Below are 22,562 nucleotides of genomic sequence, written 5' to 3' on the forward strand. Positions count from 1 at the left end.
AATTCTGAAAGATTTTTTTGGGTGAAACGTGTTTCCTTTGTTAAACGAATGGTTAATGTTTCACCCGTTTCACCTGTTTTACGAAGTTTTAGGTGTTTTATAGATCTTAGCAGGTATGGGAGGTTTCGCATTGCTTGAAAAGTTTCACTTGAAGATCTAAATTGCCCTCCCTTGTTTAACGAAACGTTAATGTTTCTAGAATTTCTTAAATTCTGAAAGATTTCTCGTGTAAAACGTGTTTCCTTTGTTAAATGAATCGTTAATGTTTCTCATGTTTTACGAAGTTTTAAGTGTTTCACCAATCTCACCAAATTTCGCGGGTTTCGCATTGGTTGAAAAGTTTCACGGGTTTCGTGAAGATTTAAACAGCTTTCCCTTGTTTAACGAAACAGAAATATTTCGTGAAACGTGTTTCCTTTAAGGAATCGTTAATGTTTCACCTGTTTTACGAACTTTTAGGTGTTTTATAGATCTTAGCAGGTATGAGACCTTTCGCATTGGTTGAAAAGTTTCACAAGTTTCGTGAAGATCTAAATTGCTTTTCCTTGTGTAACGAAACGTTAATGTTTCTTAAATTCTGAAAGATTTCTCATGTGAAACGTTAGTTCCTTGTTTGACGATCCGTTAATGTTTCATGCGTTTTAAGGGTGTCATAAGTCATAAATCTCAAGAAAGTGCTCTGGTTTCGTGAAAGTTTAATCAAAGTTTTCTCTAGTTTTGCGGAATTTAAAAAAAATATAGCGTTTCATGGATCTTAATACCTCTACACATTGGGACCAATTTTCGTCAAAAATTGCGTTTTTGACAGAAATTTGACGTTTCTACCCACAGCACTTCATTTCATTTCAACAGAATTTCATTCAAAAAACGCAAAAAACCAATTTTTGATAAAACTTACTCCCAATGTGTAGAGGCCTTTAGCTTTTTTCCCGAATTTGGCATAAGTTGAAAAGCCTCATACTGCTTCGTTAAGCTTTAAATCGTTTCTCAAAACGTTAAGGTCATTCGGGTTTCACAATCACAAAGTTTAAAAGATTTATCGTGTGATATGTGTTTTCTTTGTTCAACGATCCGTTCCACGCGATTTTATGGGTTTCACGAATATCAGCAAGCTTTTCTTAGATTTAGTAAAACTTTGGATCAGTAGGGCTTTTTGTTTTCACAAAGATTTAAGTTTTCCTCTTTCCGTTTCCGTTTTTCGTTAATGTTCTCAAGATTGACGAAGTATTAGAAATTTCTGGGTGTTTCACAAATCTAAGCAGCTTTCACGGAACTTTAAAATTTAAAGATTTTTCGAATTTTAAGAAATTTAAGTGAGTTTTCAAATTGCGTTGTTTCATAAACCTCAGCAAATTTCTTTTAGAATTTGCGAAGTTTTAAATGTTTTTTTGGTTTCGTGAAACTATGATAAATAGTGTTTTGTTTTAACGAAACGTTAATGTTTCTCGGTTTCTTGAAATTTGAAAAATTTCTCGTCTTTTTGTGAAATCTGTTCCTCTTGTTTTACAAATCGTTAATGTTTCACGAAGTTTTAAGGGTTTTACACAGGAGTTCAACAAGCTTTTAGGTTTCGTTACTTCGAAAACTTCCTGGGTTTCACACATCTTAGCAGAGTTTTGCGATTTTGAGAAGATAGAGTTCTCCCGGTGTTTAATATGACGGTTAATGTTTCTTAAATTTCTCGATATTTTGAATGTTTCACAAGTCTGAGAATGTTTCTTTCAGGTTTCCCGAAACTTTTAAAGTTTTCGGGTTTCACGGAATTTAGGAGGATTGTCGAGTTTCATAAATCTTAGTATGTTTCTTGTTTCTTGGGTTTCGTGTTCTCAAAAAGCAATAAAATGGCTCGCTATTTAAAATTTTGAGACCTTCGGGAAATGTGCTAAGCCTCTGGACTGAAGGCCGCTTTAAAGGCTTTAAAGGCTTTAAAGGCCGCTTTAAAAAAAGGTTAAAGAAAAAAAAAACAGTTATACTCTTCCTTAAGTTTCACGAAGTTTTTAAAGGTTTCTCGATGAGTTATCCGATCTTTCCAAGTTTTTGGACGTTGCGAAACTTTAGAAAGAACTCTCACGTTTTACAAAGTTTAAAATGTATTCTATATTTCGAATGTATTGTGTTTTCATTATTCACTATCTGCTAGATTTGCTTCATTCTATCAAATCATCTTCATTCAAAAAATTTAGGGTTATGTAAGACCTAACCTCGAAAAAATCGCCATTTCTGCTGGAAATTTCTAAGAGCAGTATATCATGAAATGTTATCCTGTGAATACACCTGGAAAACTTTTTTTTAGATTCAGATACTTCAGCAATATTTAAATAGCGAGGATTCTGTTTAATTTTTAGGGTTAGGATTTGATAAAATTAAAATTAGTCAACTGTTTCAGTATATTTTTTGTCGGAATTAAATCACAGATAATAAATTCTCTGAATATGGATTATAAAGCGATTTTGCCACGTGTTTTCTTGCAATTTTGAGGTTAGGTTTAATATAACCTTAAATTTTTTCGAACTAAAAACCGTTAATTATTATTAGTTTAGTAGGTTTTAAATAAAAAAGGACCCCTATTTTATGAAATATTTTTGCTCATTAGTTCCATTATACCGGCTTTAGATTGGAGATTTAGCCCAGTTCCTAAAGGTCTCAAAAATTTAAATAACAAACAATTTTGTTGATTTTTCGAAATAAAATGGATAATTTTCCCTTAATCTGTAATCCGAAGCAACAATTCAAGAATCTTGCATGATAAGGAATTAAAAGAATTTAAGTCATATGGCTAAGCCTTATGCCCTAGACAGACTTACGACTTAAGCCGCGAGGACTTAGTGGAAAATTATGGAAATGTACTTTAATCATTATTTCAAATATAATTACGCTAAGTCGTCTCTTGACTAATCCTCAGGTCTGTCGAGGCCCTTAGGTCTGAAGCCCGTATAAATCTCCTGTTGTTGCATTTAATCCTTTCGTTTATTTATTGATCGAAAAATATTATTAGACTTTTTAATAAAAGCTCTCGAAAATTCAGGAGCATTCCGGCAATGTCCACAAACCTCTAATTCCTGAGGATTTAAATGACGGAATGCAGCAATTCAAATCTTGATGTCCTTAAGACCCAAAATTAGATCCTCTTGGATTTCTAAATCCTCAACAAATGCGCTAGATTGGGGGGCTTTGGGGTTGATGCAGGAAGTGCCAGGAGGAATGGGAAAATCCGTGGTGGATCGTTGAGGTGTGGAATCAGCTGTTTGGCAATTTCTGCGTCGTGGCGCTCGATGATGGGGACGCTTGCGCTCAAGAGAAGCGCCGAACTGTCGCGATAGCCACCCACACGAACTTCGCGGATTCTGCGCCCTCCCGGAAGCCCCATCGCATTGACTGTTCTTCTTGGGCGAACTTCAGTGCACCAAGAACGCCGTTACACGAAGGCGCGGTGGAGCTTTTTTTTGTAATCACATCCTCCTGGGACAAGTGAAAAAGGGAAACCCAAGAGAGTCCCCCGGAAAATCGCGCATCGGCGGGATTTTTCTCCCAGAACAAAATCGTACACCAAAAGTGGCTTCAGAGGTGTGAAAGTAGTCCCGAGGCGAATTGAGTGAAAAAAAAATTCCGTGGCTGTGATAGAGACCAAAGAGAGAGGAAAATTCTAGTGGAAAATTGTGCGCTGCGGCTTTTTCCTGCCTATAAATATCCCTCTCGATCGTGTTCGGGAGAAGTTTTGTGAAGAGCTAATAAGTAGAAAAAAAAAGTGCCGAGATTCGCCAGTGAATCTTGAAGCCCCAAGTGATTGTTGGACGGTGAGCTGAAGGGCTGGGGAATTTCCGCGGGGGACCAGAGTGTCTGCCAGGGAAAATCTGCACGGTGTTGTCCCCAATTTTGATCGGCTTTTGAGAGCTCCCTCTCTTTTCATTGCATAATGCGCGTTTTGGTCGCAGCAAAAATCGACTTTCGCGCTGAGTGATGAACTCTGAGGTGGCCAGAACTTTCTGCCCTTGAATCCGAGATTATTGAGGGGGGCCAAATGATGTGTGTCCAATGGGCAGAAATTTGGCGAGCTCACAAACCCGCCACAATTAAACTCGAAACGGAATTTCGCTGCTGACGTTCATCATTTTTTTATTGCTCGAACTTAAAAGGAAAGCAATATACGTAATTCATCGGTTTTGAGATATGTTATACGTATTGACCCTCCCTTAAGAATCCGGTGAATTTTTGGAATTCTGAAGTTTCGAGAAAAATGGCGTCACGCTATATTTGTCTTCTTTTGTTTCACTATTTTCACTGTTGACGGTCTAAATCTAAAGACAAGGACGAATCGATAGGTGATATCGACCTATGGTTTTTGGTTGAACACTTAATGATCAGAGAAAGGTCGTTGCCCCCTACACAATGTTAGACAAAAGTATAAAATAATTTAAGAATACAAAGATTTAGCTTGCCAGGACATTTTCACAAAAGAAAAGCGCCTTTATTGGCTCCAAAAGTCTTTTATTGAATCTTATGAGCTTTCCAAGAGAACCAAAATCGTTCATTCTGGATTAAAAATGGATTTCTGGGTTTATTCCAATAAAAAATTAACATGATTTTTAGCACTTTACAGTTCTCATGTGCTTCTACATTATCGACTTTTCTTTATATTGCGTCCTATCACGACTGTTTCGTGGTTTTAGAACACGGAGAGAACTAGGGAAAACAGTCGAGATAGGAACCAATACAAAGAACAGTCGATAATGTAGTAGCATTTGAGAACAGTAAAGAAATCTTACACAAAATCCTAATACAGTAGACTCTCTCTCAATCGTGAATATGGGGCAAAATGTCATCCGGTTTAGCGATAGAATTTAGCGTCAAAGCCTTTGTAAATTCCACAAAAAGTGCTCAATTATAAAGAATCACGATAAAATAGGAAGAACTACAGCGAATTTGAGCAAATTAGCTTCATAATTAAGCGTGAAAACTGTCAACAAAATTTGACGCCCGATTGAAAAAGAGCCGATTGAGAGAGAGTCTACTGTACAGTGCCCGCTCTCTAATCCGGATCGGCGTAATCTGGACGAGTTATCGACGGTTACATTCAAAATAATTTTGAGGTTGTGTATGCATGTGTATTCAGCAATGAAAATAAATTCTCCTGTGATGTTGTTTAATAAATGAAGTATGTATAATAGCACTGAATTCTCTAATTATGTCTTTTTAAGCTTCTTTAAAACTTTTATTTTAATTCTAGAAAAAAACTTGTATTATATTTTCGAGACGTTGAACAAATTCAAAAAAACATCCGGATTACGAAGCGGACATCTGTCATATTGTCTCCGAATCATCCGGATTAGAAAGCGGGCACTGTATTTAAAACTTCAAATTTTTTTTTTGGGCCAAGATTTGGGAAGATTTTAATCAGCTTTTAATGGATTAAGCTGCAATGATGTATTTGAAGAGCTTTAATGAATCCTCAAGCTTTCTACACTTTCTCCAAAATAATCAAAATCGGTGCAGTATATTTCATTTTTTGACGAATTTTTTAAAGAAGCTTGACAGAAAAATATTTAAGACTCTAAAAAAGAAAGTATTTTTCATTTAATTTTTTGGTTTAATTGAGATTTTAAAACACATGAAAGGTCATTTTTCTTAATTGGAATTGCTATTAAGACAAGCTCATCTTTTAGTAATAGTTTAGAAAGTTTTAAACCGAAAACTTGCAATTTTTTTTCGGAAGACAGTTTTTAAGGAAAATTAGTTAATTTTAATATCCCCCTTTTCCTGAAACTACAGAAAATCTAATATTCACCCCTTGAAAAACTAATAACACAAAGGTTTAACAGCTATCCGAACCACTTTTAATAAACAAAATCGGATTAAAATAGGATTCATGCGGTTTTTTTTTGTTTTTAAATTTAAGAACTTTTCTTTTGAGATATTATTCCCAAGTTCAAACCACTAGGAAAGCTTTTCATATACATAAGAACGTATTTGTACGTTTGTCTAAATCCGTAAAAATCATCAAAATCGATGCAAAAATTTCATCAAATTTCAGATTTTCCTCAAAATAAAAAACAGTTCTCAAGTTGTTATGTAAAGGTTTAAAGTCCCAAAGGATTTTATAGTGAGTTCTCAATAAACTCAAATTCATTTAAATTGAACTAAAATTAGTTTTTTGTTCGATAATTCTCCAAAAATGTTCTTTTCAAATATCAACTTACATAATTTATAAATTGACCCCTTTCTTACTAAAATCCTGGCTACGCTTTTGACATTAACTATGAAGTTTCTTGGTATTGAACGTTAAATCGTATTAGTCAATGTAAGTTCTATTGGTTAAGGAAAGGTTTTAAGAATTTTCTTTAATCTCAGACTCATTACATTACAGTACAGGCGCCTATCGCTTTTTTCTGGGGTGAGCCTTGTATCCAATTTTAGTAAGACTTTGATACACGGCAACATCCTGATTAATTGTGGCCTCTCATCATTTCTTCGTCTAAGAACAATTTAATCACTTTGGAAATCGCCATCTTTATTTTTCAAAATTAAACCCAAAACCACTCTAGCGGATTTATTTCTCAACAGATTTAATCGAGATTGGATTCGCATGAAAGGTCTTAAAATTCTAAACAAGCTTCAAACTTATTCTACGAGTAACTAAACCAAATATAATTGAAGGATAATTCAAGGAGTTCTCAAGCCGATGAGTTCAAGCACTCAGCGAATTTCCCTTCGCCACTGTTTCCTCACCCACAATCGAGTTCTGCTTTGTGTGAATTTTTCTTCAATGTGGCCCCCCTTTTTATTTATTTTCCCAATCCTCCTTCGAGGATGACTCTCCTCGCTCATAAAAACTTTCATCAATGGCGCCAAAGTGGAGAGGGGAGTGCAAATGGGGCTGCAATCTCAGAAGGGAGAATAAAGAGAAAGAGCTTTCCAAGTGCATATTTGAATTTAATTAAATTTGTTTATCAAACTGTGACGCATTTTTTTTCAAGCTTCTTTCTTACAAACTTGGACAAACGTAGATGCAATTTGCTAAATATTTCAAACAAATCTGTAGATAAAAGTAAATGAGATGAAATGAGATATTCATTTTGTAAGACTTCTACAGAATATCATTGTAAAATTCCAATCATAGCAGAAAATTGAACAAGGAAATACTCAGTTACGAGACTTTTCTTAATTTTTAGAGGTTAGGTCATACATAACCTTAAATTCTACAATAACTCTTTATCAAGTATATCCAAAATGCCAAAAAAGGACCCTAAAGTTAATTTTAAGTCATTGGATTCTTATTTTTTGAATAGCCGGTGTAGCCTATTGGCTTAATTCGAAAAGTTTTAGGTTATGCTAAGCCTGACCTTTAAAATTCAAATCCTATTTTCTACAAGAATATTTTGATTTGTAATTCGTGATCTTGAGGAATTCTTGAACACTAGCCAGATTTTTTTTAAATATCCTAAACAAAATCTAACCTTAAAAACAACAGTTCTTTTCTATTTAAATAGCTTTGGATTTTGTATCCAAAATTATAAAAAGGAAAGTCGCAGATTCTTCTAATAGAAAAAAATTGCTTGATGTTCTCCTAGTTATAAGATAGCTCTCAAAACCTTAATTAATTTTCGATTTTAGTTTATACATAACCACAAATTCAAAATTAATCTCCTAACCAAATAAATGAATTAGACTCGAAAGGTAACAGCGGACTAATTTCTCTTTTATAAAATGTAACTAAGATGTCATTTTTGATATATAAGAATATACACCAAAGCTTGATATAATCCTCTTAAACCCCATTTCAATTTGAAGCCGAATGAAACTTCAAATTTTCCAGAATAATTTGTACATCTTATACATTTTTAAACACAAGTCAGTTATTTTGAAATGTAATTTACATTTTTTAAAGCTTTTAAATTTTCCTTTTTTCAAATAATATTGTATTCTAACGATTCTAACCTTCAAGGTGTATATTTTTATAATTATTGAGGAAATATATCTATATTTGTTCATTTATTTGAGGTTATGGTGAATATTTTTAAATTCCTACCGCAAGAAAAGTTAAAATTGTTTTATTTTAAGAAATTTAAACTTTTTATGTAGATGCGAATAAAGTGCCCGCTCTCTAATCCAGATCGGCGTAATCCGGACGAGTTCTCAACGGTTGTATTTAAAATAATTTTGAGGTTATGTATTCATGTGTGTTCAGCAATGTAAATGAATTATCCTGTGATGTTTTTGTTAGTATAATACCATAGAATTCTCTAATTATATCTTTTTAATCTTTCTTAAAACTTTTATTCTACTTCTACAAAAAAAATCAAAAAAAATCTTGTATTATATTTTCGAAACGTTGAACAAATTCAAAAAATCCATCCGAATAAGGAACCGGACATCCGTCATTTTGTTTCCCAATCATCCGAGTAACAAAGCGGGCATTGTAGATCGATTTCAGAATTGAGCAGACTTTAAATTTTTCAAAATTCATGACTTTTTCGAACAGACATTAAATATTAAGAAAAATATTAGTAAAATTATTTTCACTATCATTATTATTAATCGTGTCAATTAAAATAAGGATCAGTCAATCCCAAGGAATTGTCCATGAGCACAGATTTATCTCAGAAAAAATCCCTCAATTCACGTAGAGGTTTCTTCCTTTGCCTTCTTGTTTTAAGTTAATTTGTACATGTTAACTCTTTCGTCTCTTTTGGGACTGTAGTACCCAAAGAAGCATATGCATTTTCTATGAAAAACAATGTTTTTTAATTATTTAGAACTGATAAAAATCCGATTCTTGTGGATGATTACAAACTATAAGGATGTCCAAATGTAAGATATTTTTTGTAGGACCTCAATTAATTCCTGAGCTTAGATATTTTTGATTAAAAAAGATGAAATTGGCTTGCAGCATATGCTGCGGTCCGGAAAGAGTTAAAAAAACAATTAATTCTAACCTTAAAATTCCTAAATCTTCATCTTCATAACTGTTTTATTCGTTTTATTCATAGTTAAATAACTATTCTAAAATATGAGGTTATATCAAATCTAACCTTAAAAAACATTGAAATTTCGTAAGAAACTAACTTAAATTGTTTCTTAATTACAAATTTGTATATTTCAGAGACAAACAAATCATTTTAAATGTATTTCAGCAGATTTTTTATTTATTGTTTTAATCTTTTTATTACAAAAAAAAGATATAAAAATTCTAACCTCACATTGTACTCTGCAGCGCAGCGAAATTAGAAAATAAAGCACAATAATTGAATAAAAATATTTATATTCTTTCTCCAGGGAGTTAAAGATCTTTTTAAAAGTTTTTTTTTAAATTTAAATCCTGGCCTTAGATGTCGTATTTAGCACGCCTGAAAAGCTCTTTCTCTTGCTCCGAGAAATCGATAGTTTTTGCGCCGGTTTATCCATCATTAACCCATAGAATGCAAGCTCATGGTGCCGCAATCTCCTCCCCAGACTTTCTCACCTTGCTCCACATGGGGAGTCCACCCTCTGAAACATAAACGCGTGGCTGCCACCCCTTTCTTTTTGTTGCAAAAGTCCACGCGCGTCAATTTGCGCGCCAATTCTGCATGCTCCATGAATTTTTCCAAGTTAAATTTCTCGGAAATAGGACTCCCCAGACCCCCCAGACCCCTTAGACCATTCTCCTGAAGGTCATTCAACTCAGAGGAGCATCGTGAGCACCAATTAAAAATCCCCCATGTATAAATCGTTTGCTTTTTGCGTTGGATTTTTCCCTTGGCTGGACACTGATGGGGTTGTTTATTCCAATAATGCAGGATAATTGCAAAGGCAAATGCGTAAATAAGTTTTAGTGCTACAGGGAATAAGAGGACAGGGAGTAGAGGAGTCTTTAAGAGTGATTTTGTTAAAGTGTCTTTCAAGATTGCCCAGCAGAAGCCAACGTGGCGATCACACGTTTCAGGTGAGTGTCCTAATTTGTTGTTCAGGTACTTTTTCAGTTAAAGAGGGGTTTGTAGGCCCCCCGGGGGAGGGGCATATAAACAAAATGAGACAAATGGGTGCTTCTCAGCCGAGGCAACACGCAAAGAAGCGTAGAAAATTTGTGGATAATCGTAAAAAGTAAAAATAGAAGAAAAATTGGGTTGGGGGAGCTTCATTCGCAGAGTTTGTGGTTAAATATTGCAAACAAAGAGCAAAAATAAATCAGGAAAAAAGTCATTCAGACATTTAGAAGATTTTATGAAGATTTCCGTACAGAAATCATGCGAAATACCTGAAAATTTACAAGCAAATTCAGCAGGAAAATTTATCGTTTCCCGCGTAAATCAACATAACCTCAGAAGCATTATTTCCCGGCTACCTTGAGACATTGGCCAATACGGGATAAATTTCAATAAATTCCTTCAACACTAATTCCCCCCCAGCATTTGGTCAGTGGCCAAGTAGTGATTCAGCGTGAGATTCTCGAGATTCATGGCATTTCACGTGACTACTCTTTTGCAGATGTGACAGAGGCAGATTATGAGGATACGGCGATGGAGGAGGACGCTGCATCGGGAACAAGACGCGGGAGGTTCAGGATAAGCTCAGCAGGGCCACCTGAAACCACCCTTGGACGCTTCCGGCTCATCCCTCAAGGTTTTCCCAGAGCTTTCTTTTCTTTCTTGGAGGGAAATTCTAAATTTGATTTTTTGCAGGATCCAACTATGGACCCACTTCGCCGTGCCTCCAGCGCGGAAGATTTGCTGTAATTCCCGAAGAGCCTCATGCTGGATCTCCTGCTCAAGGAACCCCCATCTCCGATAGGCCTCCGTCGCCAACAATTGAATGGGATTTCGATGAGAAAGATAAATCGGTAAATATTTTCCAGTCAAGAGAGTAAAAAGCGCGCGCTATTTTTGGCGCCATTCCCGTACCGATTCGCTCACCCGATTGACCATCTTGAAGTTCACACAGAGCTTGACATTGCGTTTGGGTAGACAAAAGTTGGGTAAAAAATTCAAAGGAATCTCTGAATCAGTCAGTCACTTTCGACCCGGTCGACGAGTTGGTGTTGTCACGCTATCTGACCATTTTTCTCTGTTTCCACCCCATTTGCCAGCCTTCCGCGCCACAAAAGTACCCCGTGGGGCCAGAAAAGTGTCTCTGTGTCCATCTGGAAGTGTTTGTGATTGGTGTTTGAGGGCCAGAAGGGCTCAATGGGGGCAAAAAAGTGATTTGAGGAAGTTGTGACTTGTGCAATGTGTCAAAAGTAGCGACATCTTGGTCGGCTGCATGTGTGTGTGAGCCCAAACAAAAGAATTTCCACCAATTTTCCACGCCAGCAAATCCATCACAGGCTTCTCTCTTCCTGGGCAGCCCCATCCGATGGCTCCCTGGAAAATATTTCATTCGATCAAACTATCCCAGAAATCTAAGTTTCCTTGGATTCAGTGAATTTGTTCGAAGCAATCCGTCAGTTTTTCACGGATTCCGCTCTCTTGCCAGGCCAGATTGTGCAGGAGCGTTTCACATGAATAGTTCCTGCCCTCGAGATGACGAGAGAGAGCCAGAGAGTAGCTTATATCGTGAGAGAGGCATAAATTGGGTGAAAAAGTGAAACGAGACTTGTGTAGATTTCCATTGATTGTTTCCGGAAGTTTCTGCATTGGCAGAGACTCCGCGGGAAGTTGCAGGGATTGAGGGTGGGGGGACTGCATCTCGCGGCAACTGCGAAGAAAATACTTCAAAATTTTCCCAAGCCAAAAGCGTGAGGAGAATGCGAAAGCTTCCATGGAAATTTACTGCAATCTCTTAAATTATTTATTGCAAACTGCAGTTGATAAATATCAAGAGAACGACGGAATATTCCGGTGAAGTGGGTGAAGTAAAATGCATTTTGGTAAGATGAATCTTGAAATTATCCTACTAGATCCCCTTCTACTAATCGTGCATATAGGTTATGTTTAAAATTTTAGCTGAGTTTAAGGTTATGTTGAGTCTAACCTCAAATATTAAAGACTTTGGGATTAAAAAGCTCAAAAATTTTTGAATTAAGAAAGAGTTTCCTGGTACACTGAATTTGGGCATCAGAATCATGTCCAATAAGCCTAATGTTTCTTATTTAGCCAAGAAATTACTTAAAATGTGAGGTTATTTTGGGCCTTACTTTAAATTTTTAAGGGTTTTTTTTTAAAGAGCTTTAAAATTTACGAATTAACAAAAGGTTTCTTGGTAGATTTAATTTTGACATCTGTAACATGTTCTCTTATTTCACAAAGAACTTCTGAACCTAACCTCTAAAATGCTATGAGAACTTTAAATGAAACAAATTTTAAAAGTTGTCTAAATTTGAGGGACCTATTTTACATATTCATTTAAAGGATAGCTGTATAACGATTTTTCATTTCATTTTCAACTGCTTATCCCTATTGGGGTCGCGGGAGACGAAGAACGATTTAAAATTTAATTTAGGTTATTTTTAATAAAAAACAAATTTTTATAAATATTTTTTTTATTGGAATATGAGAATGATGACCCTTACACAGAAATTTACAATAAGAGTGGAACAAAATTGCATAAAATTTCGAAGAGATCTTATTTTTAAGAGAGGATCATTCTGTGACTGTTTTAGTTTAAAACCTTTTAAAAAAACTTTTTAGCTGATAATAATAATAATAATAAATTTATTCAAGCTCTACATTTCCCCCCTTACTATGCGTCTGCCGCCGTCTTAGCGTTGTTGAACAACCGTTGTTGACCAACCTTTTAAGTTTTTTTTAATTTTTCTTGTCTAATTTTCTAATTTCTAATTCTGATTTCTTTTCTAATTTGAAAACATCTTTCAATTTAATTCGTACTGGTGTTTTTTTCTAATTTGATTACTTATAGGATTTTTTTGTTCGAAAATTATTTTATTCACAAAACTCGAAAATCCTAAATCTTTATAAGAATAAGAAAAACTTCATTAGATGATTTTTTTAAAAAGTGAAATGCGCAGAAATTTATCACACATCGACCTAAAAAAATATTACTATATTTTTGATTTTACTATGCTTTAAATTGGAAGGATATCTTAATATTCGACTGAACCCTTAGACAGAAAGATGTCTATTTCTCTTATAATGTTTTACAAAGTGTAATTATTTTTTATATTTCTATTTTTTGAAGGTAAAATATCTAATAAAATAAATATAATAAAATATCTGAATGATGAATGTTTTCCTAAATTAAGACTTCTTTTAAGATGTTCAAAAATTGTTTTTTACTTTATCTTTAATTAAGACATATTAAAAAAAATAAAACTAACATTTATAATTTTCTATCTTTTTTTGTAAACTCTGAAATCCATCAATATTTTTCATTTTGTTGGTGTCAAATCTTTTGTGATTTGTGGCCGTATCCGACCTCTTATGTTGTTCGAAACTTTAATAAAAAAATGAATACTTGAACCGAAAACTCTTAACTGCTGAGTATTTACCATATTTACTTATGTTTGAGCAAGGCTTTGAAGAAAGATAATTCTCTCAATATCAGTCTATTCTTTGTTATTTTACAGATGCGTTGTTATCTTTAAAAATTAAAGCTATGTACTCACCTCTTATTTTGTTCGAAATCTCTCAAAGCTTTCAGACTCTTAGGGCTCTTTTTTTTTTAAATTTTAAATGAAATCTGTAAAGTTCGGTTTTCTCTTAATATGAGTCAACTTTTCGTTTATAGGAAGGGTATTTAAGAATTCTTAAAATCAAATCTAATTAGCAGAAATCTTTTATTTTGTCCGAAAACTCTTATACTTCTGAGTATTTTGTAATTCATGAGTATGTCTGAAGTATTATTTTCTTCTGACGTCGGTCTATTGTAGTTTTTGTTTTTTGTCTTCTTAATTTAATCATGCTTCATGTAAATTTTTTTTTAATAGTTTTGAGACCTGAAGCTATGTACAGACCTCTTATTTTGTTCGAAATATCTCAGTGTTCAAAGCTCTTTTCTAATTTTAAAGAAAATCTCTGTAAGGGTCCGTTTTTTAACGCCACTCAACCTTTCGATATTAGAAAGTCTCCTCAAGAATTTGCGAAATTTAATCTAATTAGCAGAGATCTCTTATTTTCTCCGAAAACTCTTACCGGTTGAGTACTTACTAATTTAGGAGCAAGGCTTTGAATAACGATATTCTTTTAACCTTCGTATATTTTTTTTAGTAGTTTTAAAAATAAAAGCTATGTAACCACCTCTTATTTCGTTCGAAATCTCTTAAAGCTCTGAATTATCAATATAGATCTATTCCTCTAAGCGTAAGTCATCCTTTTACACTTTTAACAAGTTCTTTGACTTTTTCGAAATTTCACAATAACTGGTATAGACCTCTTATTTTGTTCGACAACTCAGTATTCTCAAAAACCTTCGATAAATTTGTTAACAATTGACTTGCAATCATTCAAGATCATCTTTCTGTTTAGACGTTTTCTCAATTGGACTGAAAATTTCCCAAAATCTCAAGAGAGCGCTTCACTATCTCTCAGGTATCTCAATAATTTTTCCCACATGAACCCTCAAGAATGGAACAAATTTTCTAGTCATGCCGTAGTTTCAAACATTCCTCTGAAATTATCGATAATTTCACAAAAAAAAAAATCCAACTGCGAGGAAAAGTATATTCTCAAATATCCGATAAGAAAATTGTCCATTTTATCAGACTGAAAATGCGTCACTTTTTCTGCCCTTTTCCGCACTTCGTACAGTATTCATGACAAAGTTGCTCGAGTTTTTAGACTTCGTGAGAGTCCAACTAACAAACTGTCTCGAGATTAACTCAACCAGTTATCATGATGAACGCAATTTGGATTAGTACAGAAAATGTGAGGAAATTTCCACAATAGCGTAAAACAACAGAAAATCAAACAAGATTCTTTCAATATTTCATTAAATTATTTACATTGTGTGAAATACACAAAGACGACAATCCCATTAAATCCCAAACCCGGGGGAAAATTGAAAGGGAGCCAAGAAATGGAGTGTCACGTGTCAAAGTGGGAGAATAAAGAAGATCCCCCTGAGTTTAGTTGAAATCACTGAAGTCGATTATTCCCAGACAGACAGGCTTTTTCGCTAATGAAGTCAAATGTGGTCCAAATTTTAATTAAATTATATAGAAAATGGTTTTTTGGAGTAAAGATATCCTCAAAAATCGTCTTCGGACATGATCGGTTTCTATCGACTGTCATCAAAACGTCAGATTCAAATTTAAATTTTCCCTAACGAAATATCAAATTACAAATGCATTCCATTATCAAAACAAAGCCACTCAAAATGTTGCTCAAGAAACACAAAAAAGAAAGCTTTTTAGTGCTTCTGTTGCTCAACTTATCAGAGTTCTTGTAATGAAATCTTAAGTTTTTTTTTGTATTCATTCTTTCTTCATGCAATCACTGTCGCCTGTTATCGCTTCAAATGCGTTGGAACTTATATATTATTTTTCAGAGAGACTTTTTTTCTACTCAAATGAGCAAACAAGAGTCACATAACAGGGATTTTAATTCAACACTGTGGGTATCACTTCTAAAATTACCCACGTCTCACGTTATTTAGAATATTCTTCATTAAGCGTTATATTTGTGGATATATCTAACCATTTCGTGCTAAAATTTATTGTCACCTCACCTTTTAGGGTGTTCCCCAAATAGTCCAGAAGAGAGACAAAAAGACCAGTTAATTGTCTGCAAACGCTTCAAATTGATCGAATTGAATTGGCAAAAACAAAAATTGTTTGAAACTTTAAACACTTCTAAAGCAAAGATTCTATTATGAACCAATTGGGAATGATTGTATAGATGAATTATTGGGTGTTTCTTGTGATTTTAGGATTAAGATAAGGAATATGTAATTTGAATTTCAAATTTTCGGACAAAATAAGAGGTTTTAGGTATTTGAAACTTTATGATCTCTTTAACAAAAAATTGAGAATCAAAGGAAATGTTAGCAGAAAAAGTTTAAGGAGAAATTCTGTGAAATTACAAGATATTCGAAAAAAAAACTCTTAGAATTTCGAACATAATAAGAGTTACTTAACAATGAGTTAGTTGATTTATAAAAAATAGATATGAAAAATTTATAAAAACTGATATTAAAAAAAATACAGAGCCTAACCAAATCCAGGGTTCTCAATTAACCTCAATATGCATATTTTTCTCATTTAAGAGAGCTCTTAATATGGTCGAAAATTGTTTTTTCTTTTCTCTCTTTATATAAGATGTATTAAACAAATATTAAACTTTAACTCTTACAATTCTCTATCTTTTGTAAACTCTGAAATCTATGAATGTTTTTCATATTTTTGGTGTTGGTTTTTTTGTGATTTGTCACCGTATCAGACCTCTTATGTTATTCGAAATCTTATAAGAACTGAATGTTTTTTCTTGTTGTCAAAAAATGCTTTTATAGATGCATAACTTTTTTATATTAATCATATTATTTTTCTGTTTACATTCATAAATCGTCTTAAAACTATCTCTACAATCAGCTTGGACCTCTTATTTTGTTCGAAATCTCTCAAACTCCTCAAGATCTTTTTTAATTTCAGAGGACATTTGTCAAAGTCCGTTTTTTCTTAAAATCAGTCAACCTTTCAAATTTTAGGTAGTGTGTCTAAAAATCATCATTTGTATAATTTTTTTTAATAGTTTTGAAACTTACAGCAAAGGTGAGCAAGAACCGTTTAAAATCGAATAAACGTCAAATCAAAATTGTACGTCAATGGCCAAAACGCTACCTAGACAAACTGACGTTTATTCGGTTTCATTGTTTTTACTCATCCCTGCTTTAAGTTATGAACCCACCTCTTATTTTGCTTGATCCTTTAAACTTTGAAAAGTAATTTAAAATGTTAGATTTTGGCGAAAATTCCTTACAATAAGTAGAGGATCCTAATTACTAATTGGAAAAATGAAGTTATTCTAAACAAACTACAGTCAATTTTTTTGACAAATGTTTTCTAAAGTCTAAAGAACATTATGAATAGTATAAGACTTTTTGAACATAGTAAGAGATTTGCTTAACCATGAAATTTTGAAGAAGAAATATTCGTGTTTCTTAATAGACATTTTTTGGACATGTACGCGTCAATATAGTACAGACAATAAAGTACTCAATTTGAATAAAAATTTCTCGTGGAAAATCATGCAGTTTTTGATCAAAATGGCGAACAAAAATTTTGACATGCCGTCAATTTTGATCATATTTTCCTTCATTCTCTTTCCTGATTTGAGTTCTGCTTGCCTATTTGTTTTGCTGGACAGTTACTCTATCTAAATCAATAGAGTTTGTAATGAATTAATGTAAGGAATCAGTGACCGGTAAGACACGTGTTTGACAGCAGCTCTCTGCGCCTCCATAATAGTTTTTTTTCTTTTCAAAAAAAAAAAATTATCTAATCTGTAAAGGTCTCTGCACATTGGGAGCAATTTTCGTACAGGAATGCTTTTTTCAAAGACATTGCTAGCAATACTGTAAGTGGAAACGTCAAAATTTTGTCAAAGATGCCATTTTTAACAAAAAATGCTCCCAATTTATAGAGGCTTTAAGAAACTAATTCCAAAATACGGACATCCTATTTGTAGTATTTCTGTAGACTAAATGGGTTAACACGGTTAAAACACAATTATAATTCAAAAGAACAGTATAAGGGTATAAGATTTTTCGAACATAATAAGAGTTTTAACAGTGACGAAATTTCGAAGAAGAAATTTTCATAAACTTCAACAAATGAGGAATATGTTTAGCTTTTTCAGTCTTTGAGTAAAATATTATGCTCTAAATTAAAAATGTTGATAACAAATAATAATTTGATTAATACCAATTTTCCATTTTCGAAAATCATTTAAAGAGTCTATAAAGCTGATAAGATGCTTTAAAATCAGATTTTAATTTAAAAAATTTTCGAACAAAATAAGAGATTGTTAGAATATTACAGGAACTTTTTAAATAGAAATTTTAGAAAGGTACTAAGCACCATACTGTTTGTTTCTTTTTTTTATTAATCGTTTTGGGGCTTATTTTTTGACGGTAATTTAGTGTTAGGCTTAAGTTGAAACCTTGGGGGGGGGGGGGGATGATTTACTTGGAGAGTGCCTTATTCCGAAAATAGACACCGTCTGATCCTGGAGAATATTCAGTTCGAAAAATTTGGCGGTAAAGCATCAAACCAAACTATCATACACTGAGGATTTAGGATTGTAGTGCACTTCCTAAGTGCAATATCAAGGGTTTTTTCGTACAAAAAGGAGAACTCTGATTCTGATCTTCCCATTACTCCAATTTTAGTGCATTTTAAGATTTTGCAACATTGCGTACCATTTACTCTCCATGTTTATTTCACCCAATTGACGCCTAATCCCCATAATTTCACTAGACCTCATGAATTTAGAAGCTCAGCCTTATCCTTCAAATTATGGGCTGATCCGTGAGTGTATCGACACCAATCCTCATTTTTCGGGCTGATCCCTAAGCCGATCCCGAGGTCTATTTTCGGCTTTAGGCTAAGGTGAGGTAATTTGGAATCAATTCCAATTTGGATTTTTTGATATTTTCTCACTATTTTAGTTGTGTAAAAGAAAAAAAACTACGAAGAAACGCTTTTCCTATTCTTTGTAGTCGTCCTCTTCTATTTTGTAGTTTCCTTTTTATATTTGTCAAATCGAAAATACACTGAGGAAATCTCAAACGTTCCAAAATCGAAATAGTTCTAAATTACTTTTATTACTGTATTTTATACTTTTTCCTTTAAAAATAGGGTTTTAGTGAAGTTTGTAATGCTCTTTGACGCTTTTCTTTAACACCTCTATACATTTTTGGAGGAATTTTCGTCAAAAATTGATTTTTTGAACGAAATTGTCTGCAATGGTTTAGGTGAAAACGTCAAAATTCCGTCAAAAATGCAATTTTTGACGAAAAATGGCCGAAATGTGTAGAGGCATTTATACCAAAAGAATTGCGGGAAATTTCCTTCAAAAAAGCGTTTTTTGACGAAAAGTGTTCTCCATGTGTAGAAGCCTACCAAAAAAATGTGTTCTCTTGATAAAATTCTAGTAAAAGCATTGCAAGCCTTCTTTTGTTCCAGAACAAGAGGAGTTCCAAGAGAAGTTCCTAATTAAAGAATATTTCAAAGTCAACGATTGAGGTGTCTTTTTCAATTTCAAGAGCTGTGAGTTCTTTTTTGAGAGAATCAATGCTAAAAAAATCCCAATTATCACTTCCGAGAAAGTGAGTTGAGTGGTCCATTGGGGGGTTTTTGGTGTGAAGGCTGAAGGTAGTTCCTGGTGTTTCTCTGGATTTAGCCAAAAAGTCTGTAGTTGAGGAGTTAAAAGCGTGAAGAATAGGCAATAGAAAATGTTTTAAAAATTTGTTTTGCTATAGCTCACCAGTTCGTCATCAATCAAGTCACTCTCTTTTGTGAATAAAGCGATCGCGCGAGCTATTTTGTGTTGGACGAGACGCGATCGCTGTTCAACATAGAAATTACACTATGTATAATTGAAATGGAAAACACATGATCACATGGAATTAATATTGAAGAAGAAAAAAAAATATAAGCTCTGTACTTGAAGAGAGCTACATTTAAAGCCCCATAGAGCCCAGACTTTTGCGTTTCGCTGGAAAATGGTGGATTTGCTGACAGAAATAATCCACACTCGATCATCACACGGAAGATCGTGCTAAAATCTGCAAAATATCGTTCTGTATTTTCTCAATTTAGGATTTTAGAATACATTATACATATTATTTGTGTATCTTGGGGGAGGTGGAGGAGATTTTCTCACTCCGTGAAAAGGTTTTAAAAAGAGAAGAAATAGAGGAGTTTATGTGTAATTTTGTTTTTCTGCTAGACCAGAAGAAAATGTCGATTTGAGGCCACTTTTTGCATAATGATCACACTCTTTAAGCTACAATGTTTTACTCCTCCTCGCCATTGAAGTGGATTTTTCGCTTCTCTTATTCTCTAAATTCCAACACAGCAACAAATCCAGCTGATTCCGTAGAAAACGTAACTTTTTTTCTCTCTCTATTCTACTGTGAGTCACAAACACGCAAAAATAACACCACACGGACATATGGCTAAGAAAAATAAAGAAATTATACTTAAAGGTGGCATGATGTAAAAGTATAGCATGATGCGAAAGTAAAAGAGACTTTATGCTCTTTCCTCTCTCACTTTGCCTTCTCAATCTCATGATCATCCGATGATTGACTTGCGGATTTGAACACTATTTCTTTTTTTATTTAAAGTTTCTTAACCCTCTCAAGATCTTTATTGAATGAATAAATATCTTCAGGTGAAATCTTTCTCCTGAACATTTTTTTAGTACATGACTGTTCTTATGTGCTTCTGCATTATCGACTTTTTTGTGTTGGTTCGTGTCATGACTGTTTGGTGGTTTTAGAACACCATGAGAAATAGGGAAAACAGTCGTGACAAGAACCAACACAAAGAAAAGTCAATAACACAAGAGCACATGACAGCGGTCATGTGCTAAAAAATGTACAAGAGAACGATTTATATTTCTTTTAGTACATGGCTGTTCTCAAGTGCTTTTGCATTATTGACTTTTCTTTCTGCTGGTTCCTCTCATGACTGGTAGTTTTAGAACACCTGGTTAGTTTTAGAACCAACACAGAGAAAACGTCGGTTGCGTGTACCTCTGTCGTATCTGCATTTCTTTTGTGTCAGCATTTCACGCAAGAGGGGACGTCTGTATTGTAGCTTGCACCGAATGCAGATACAAAACAAATGCAGATACGACAGAGGTAGACGCAACCGACGAAAAGTAGATAACGCAAAAGCATATTAGAACAGTCATGTACTAAAAAAATGTTCAAGTGAAAGATTTCCCCTTTTAATTTTTGATTGCAATAGCACCATTTCGCAGGGTCATAAATCTTTTCAAAACCAGTTTAAAAAAGCTTCACAGTCAAAGAATTTAGTTTCAATTTTTGAAAAACACATATCAGTACATTTGGGATCCTTTACTGGTTCACAATCGGTTGAAATCGGTTTAAATTTTCCGTGATTCAAAGGCCTTTCTAACGAATTCGTACCCGCATCAATCGCTAAAATAATGAATACTCCAGAGCCTTTATACTGTTTTTTTCTTGAACGAAATGTTCGTGTGGATAATTTTCTTAACGGATACCAGAAAAGGAAATAATGGTCATGCTTCTAAATCGCTATCTCTTACCGTTTTTCCCCAAGATCACAAAATTAAAATTTCTATTTTTTGAAGAAAGAAGAATAATACACTACTGTCACTATTGTTATTTAGTGTGTCATCATTGAGAGGGTTATCTAGTGTGTTTGTCATGTTCTAAAATCGTCAAAACAGTCGTGACAGGGACCAATATAAAGAAAAATCGATAATGTAAACGCACTTGAGAATATTTAAGTGCTGAAAAAACGTTCATTTTTCGTTGGAATAGCACTAAAAGGGAGTTTTCCCACAAAATCAACTTTTGATTATCCCGGTCGAATCTCTAGAAGTTCCAAGACGAGTGTCGAATTCTCTCGGATTCAAACTTAAACTGACGAGTGCAATACTCCATGAAGAGCTCCCAGTTGCAATTGCATAGAGGTTGCTCTCAAGAATTATAGCCGCAAGGTGAAAAAAATATTATCTTTTGAGAAAACGCATATGAAATAGCAAAATATTAAAAAGACTCAAAAAAATAGAAAGATACGGCTCCTTGTACTAAACTTTTTACATTTTTACATTTATTGATAAAACAGTAGGGCATGCCCTCTTATACAAGAAAAGTGTACATAATAAAAGAATACAAAAATACAAATTAACAACAGGAAAATAAAACGAAAAAGGAAAAACAGATCTTACTTACCTAACTTGTACTAAAAGCTAGAACACTTTATGTTTAAATTCATCCACTTTACCAGATCACTAACGCCGCAGAAAATAAGGTCTTTGCACCCATCCTAAGTTACTTTTATTTTGCAAATATAGCAGGAAATCGTTCTTAATTGGACTATTTTTTTTTAGAAAACAGATACTTCAAATTGTTGTATTGGATTGAATTCATTGATGAAAATGGCCTTTTTTCGTTGTAATATTGTATGAACGTAGTGTATTGCTCTCCTTGTGGAGTGCGAGCGTTGAAATTCTGCCGATTTTTGGATATATCCAGACATTATATGCTGAAACCATATTGCTTGTGTGGGTTCTGAAAAGAAATAGAACCAGCTTGATCGTCGAAAGATCACTTGATCAATTGATCTTTAAGTTGAAAAAAATCACGTTCAAGGGACTCGGAAGAGTTTCTCAATATTCTTCTGTGAGATATTATTTATAGATAGAAATGTTGAGGCGAGTTTGATTGTGAATTCTGACTCGATGGCGAAATCATAAAGTAATTCCAGTATTAATTAATCCACTCTACGCCCTGCTATTGTTATAAAGTGAACAAAATGGGACACTTGGTGGAGTTTTAATTAATTAAATGCTATACAGTAAAATTGTTTGGGATAGGATTTATAAATGAATTCACAGCTCCTGAAATTTGATTAGCAGACTTTGAAGACTGCATTGTACAAAAAAGTCGTATCAAAGATTATAAATATTGTTCTAAAA

General features: G+C 33.8%; 1 protein-coding gene across 1 annotated transcript in view; it reads left to right on the forward strand.

Annotated features, from left to right (window-relative positions):
- The first annotated feature begins 10,967 nt into the window (after positions 1 to 10,967).
- LOC129799236 (uncharacterized) overlaps positions 10,968 to 22,562 on the forward strand; it is a 144,223-nt gene continuing 132,628 nt past the window's right edge. Inside the window, exon 1 of the mRNA XM_055842952.1 lies at positions 10,968 to 11,234. The gene's annotated coding sequence lies outside the window, so the exon portion shown is untranslated. The remainder of the gene's footprint in view (positions 11,235 to 22,562) is intronic.

This window comes from Phlebotomus papatasi, chromosome 1 (assembly GCF_024763615.1).
Source record: "Phlebotomus papatasi isolate M1 chromosome 1, Ppap_2.1, whole genome shotgun sequence".
In the NCBI taxonomy this organism is placed as follows: Eukaryota; Metazoa; Arthropoda; class Insecta; order Diptera; family Psychodidae; genus Phlebotomus; species Phlebotomus papatasi.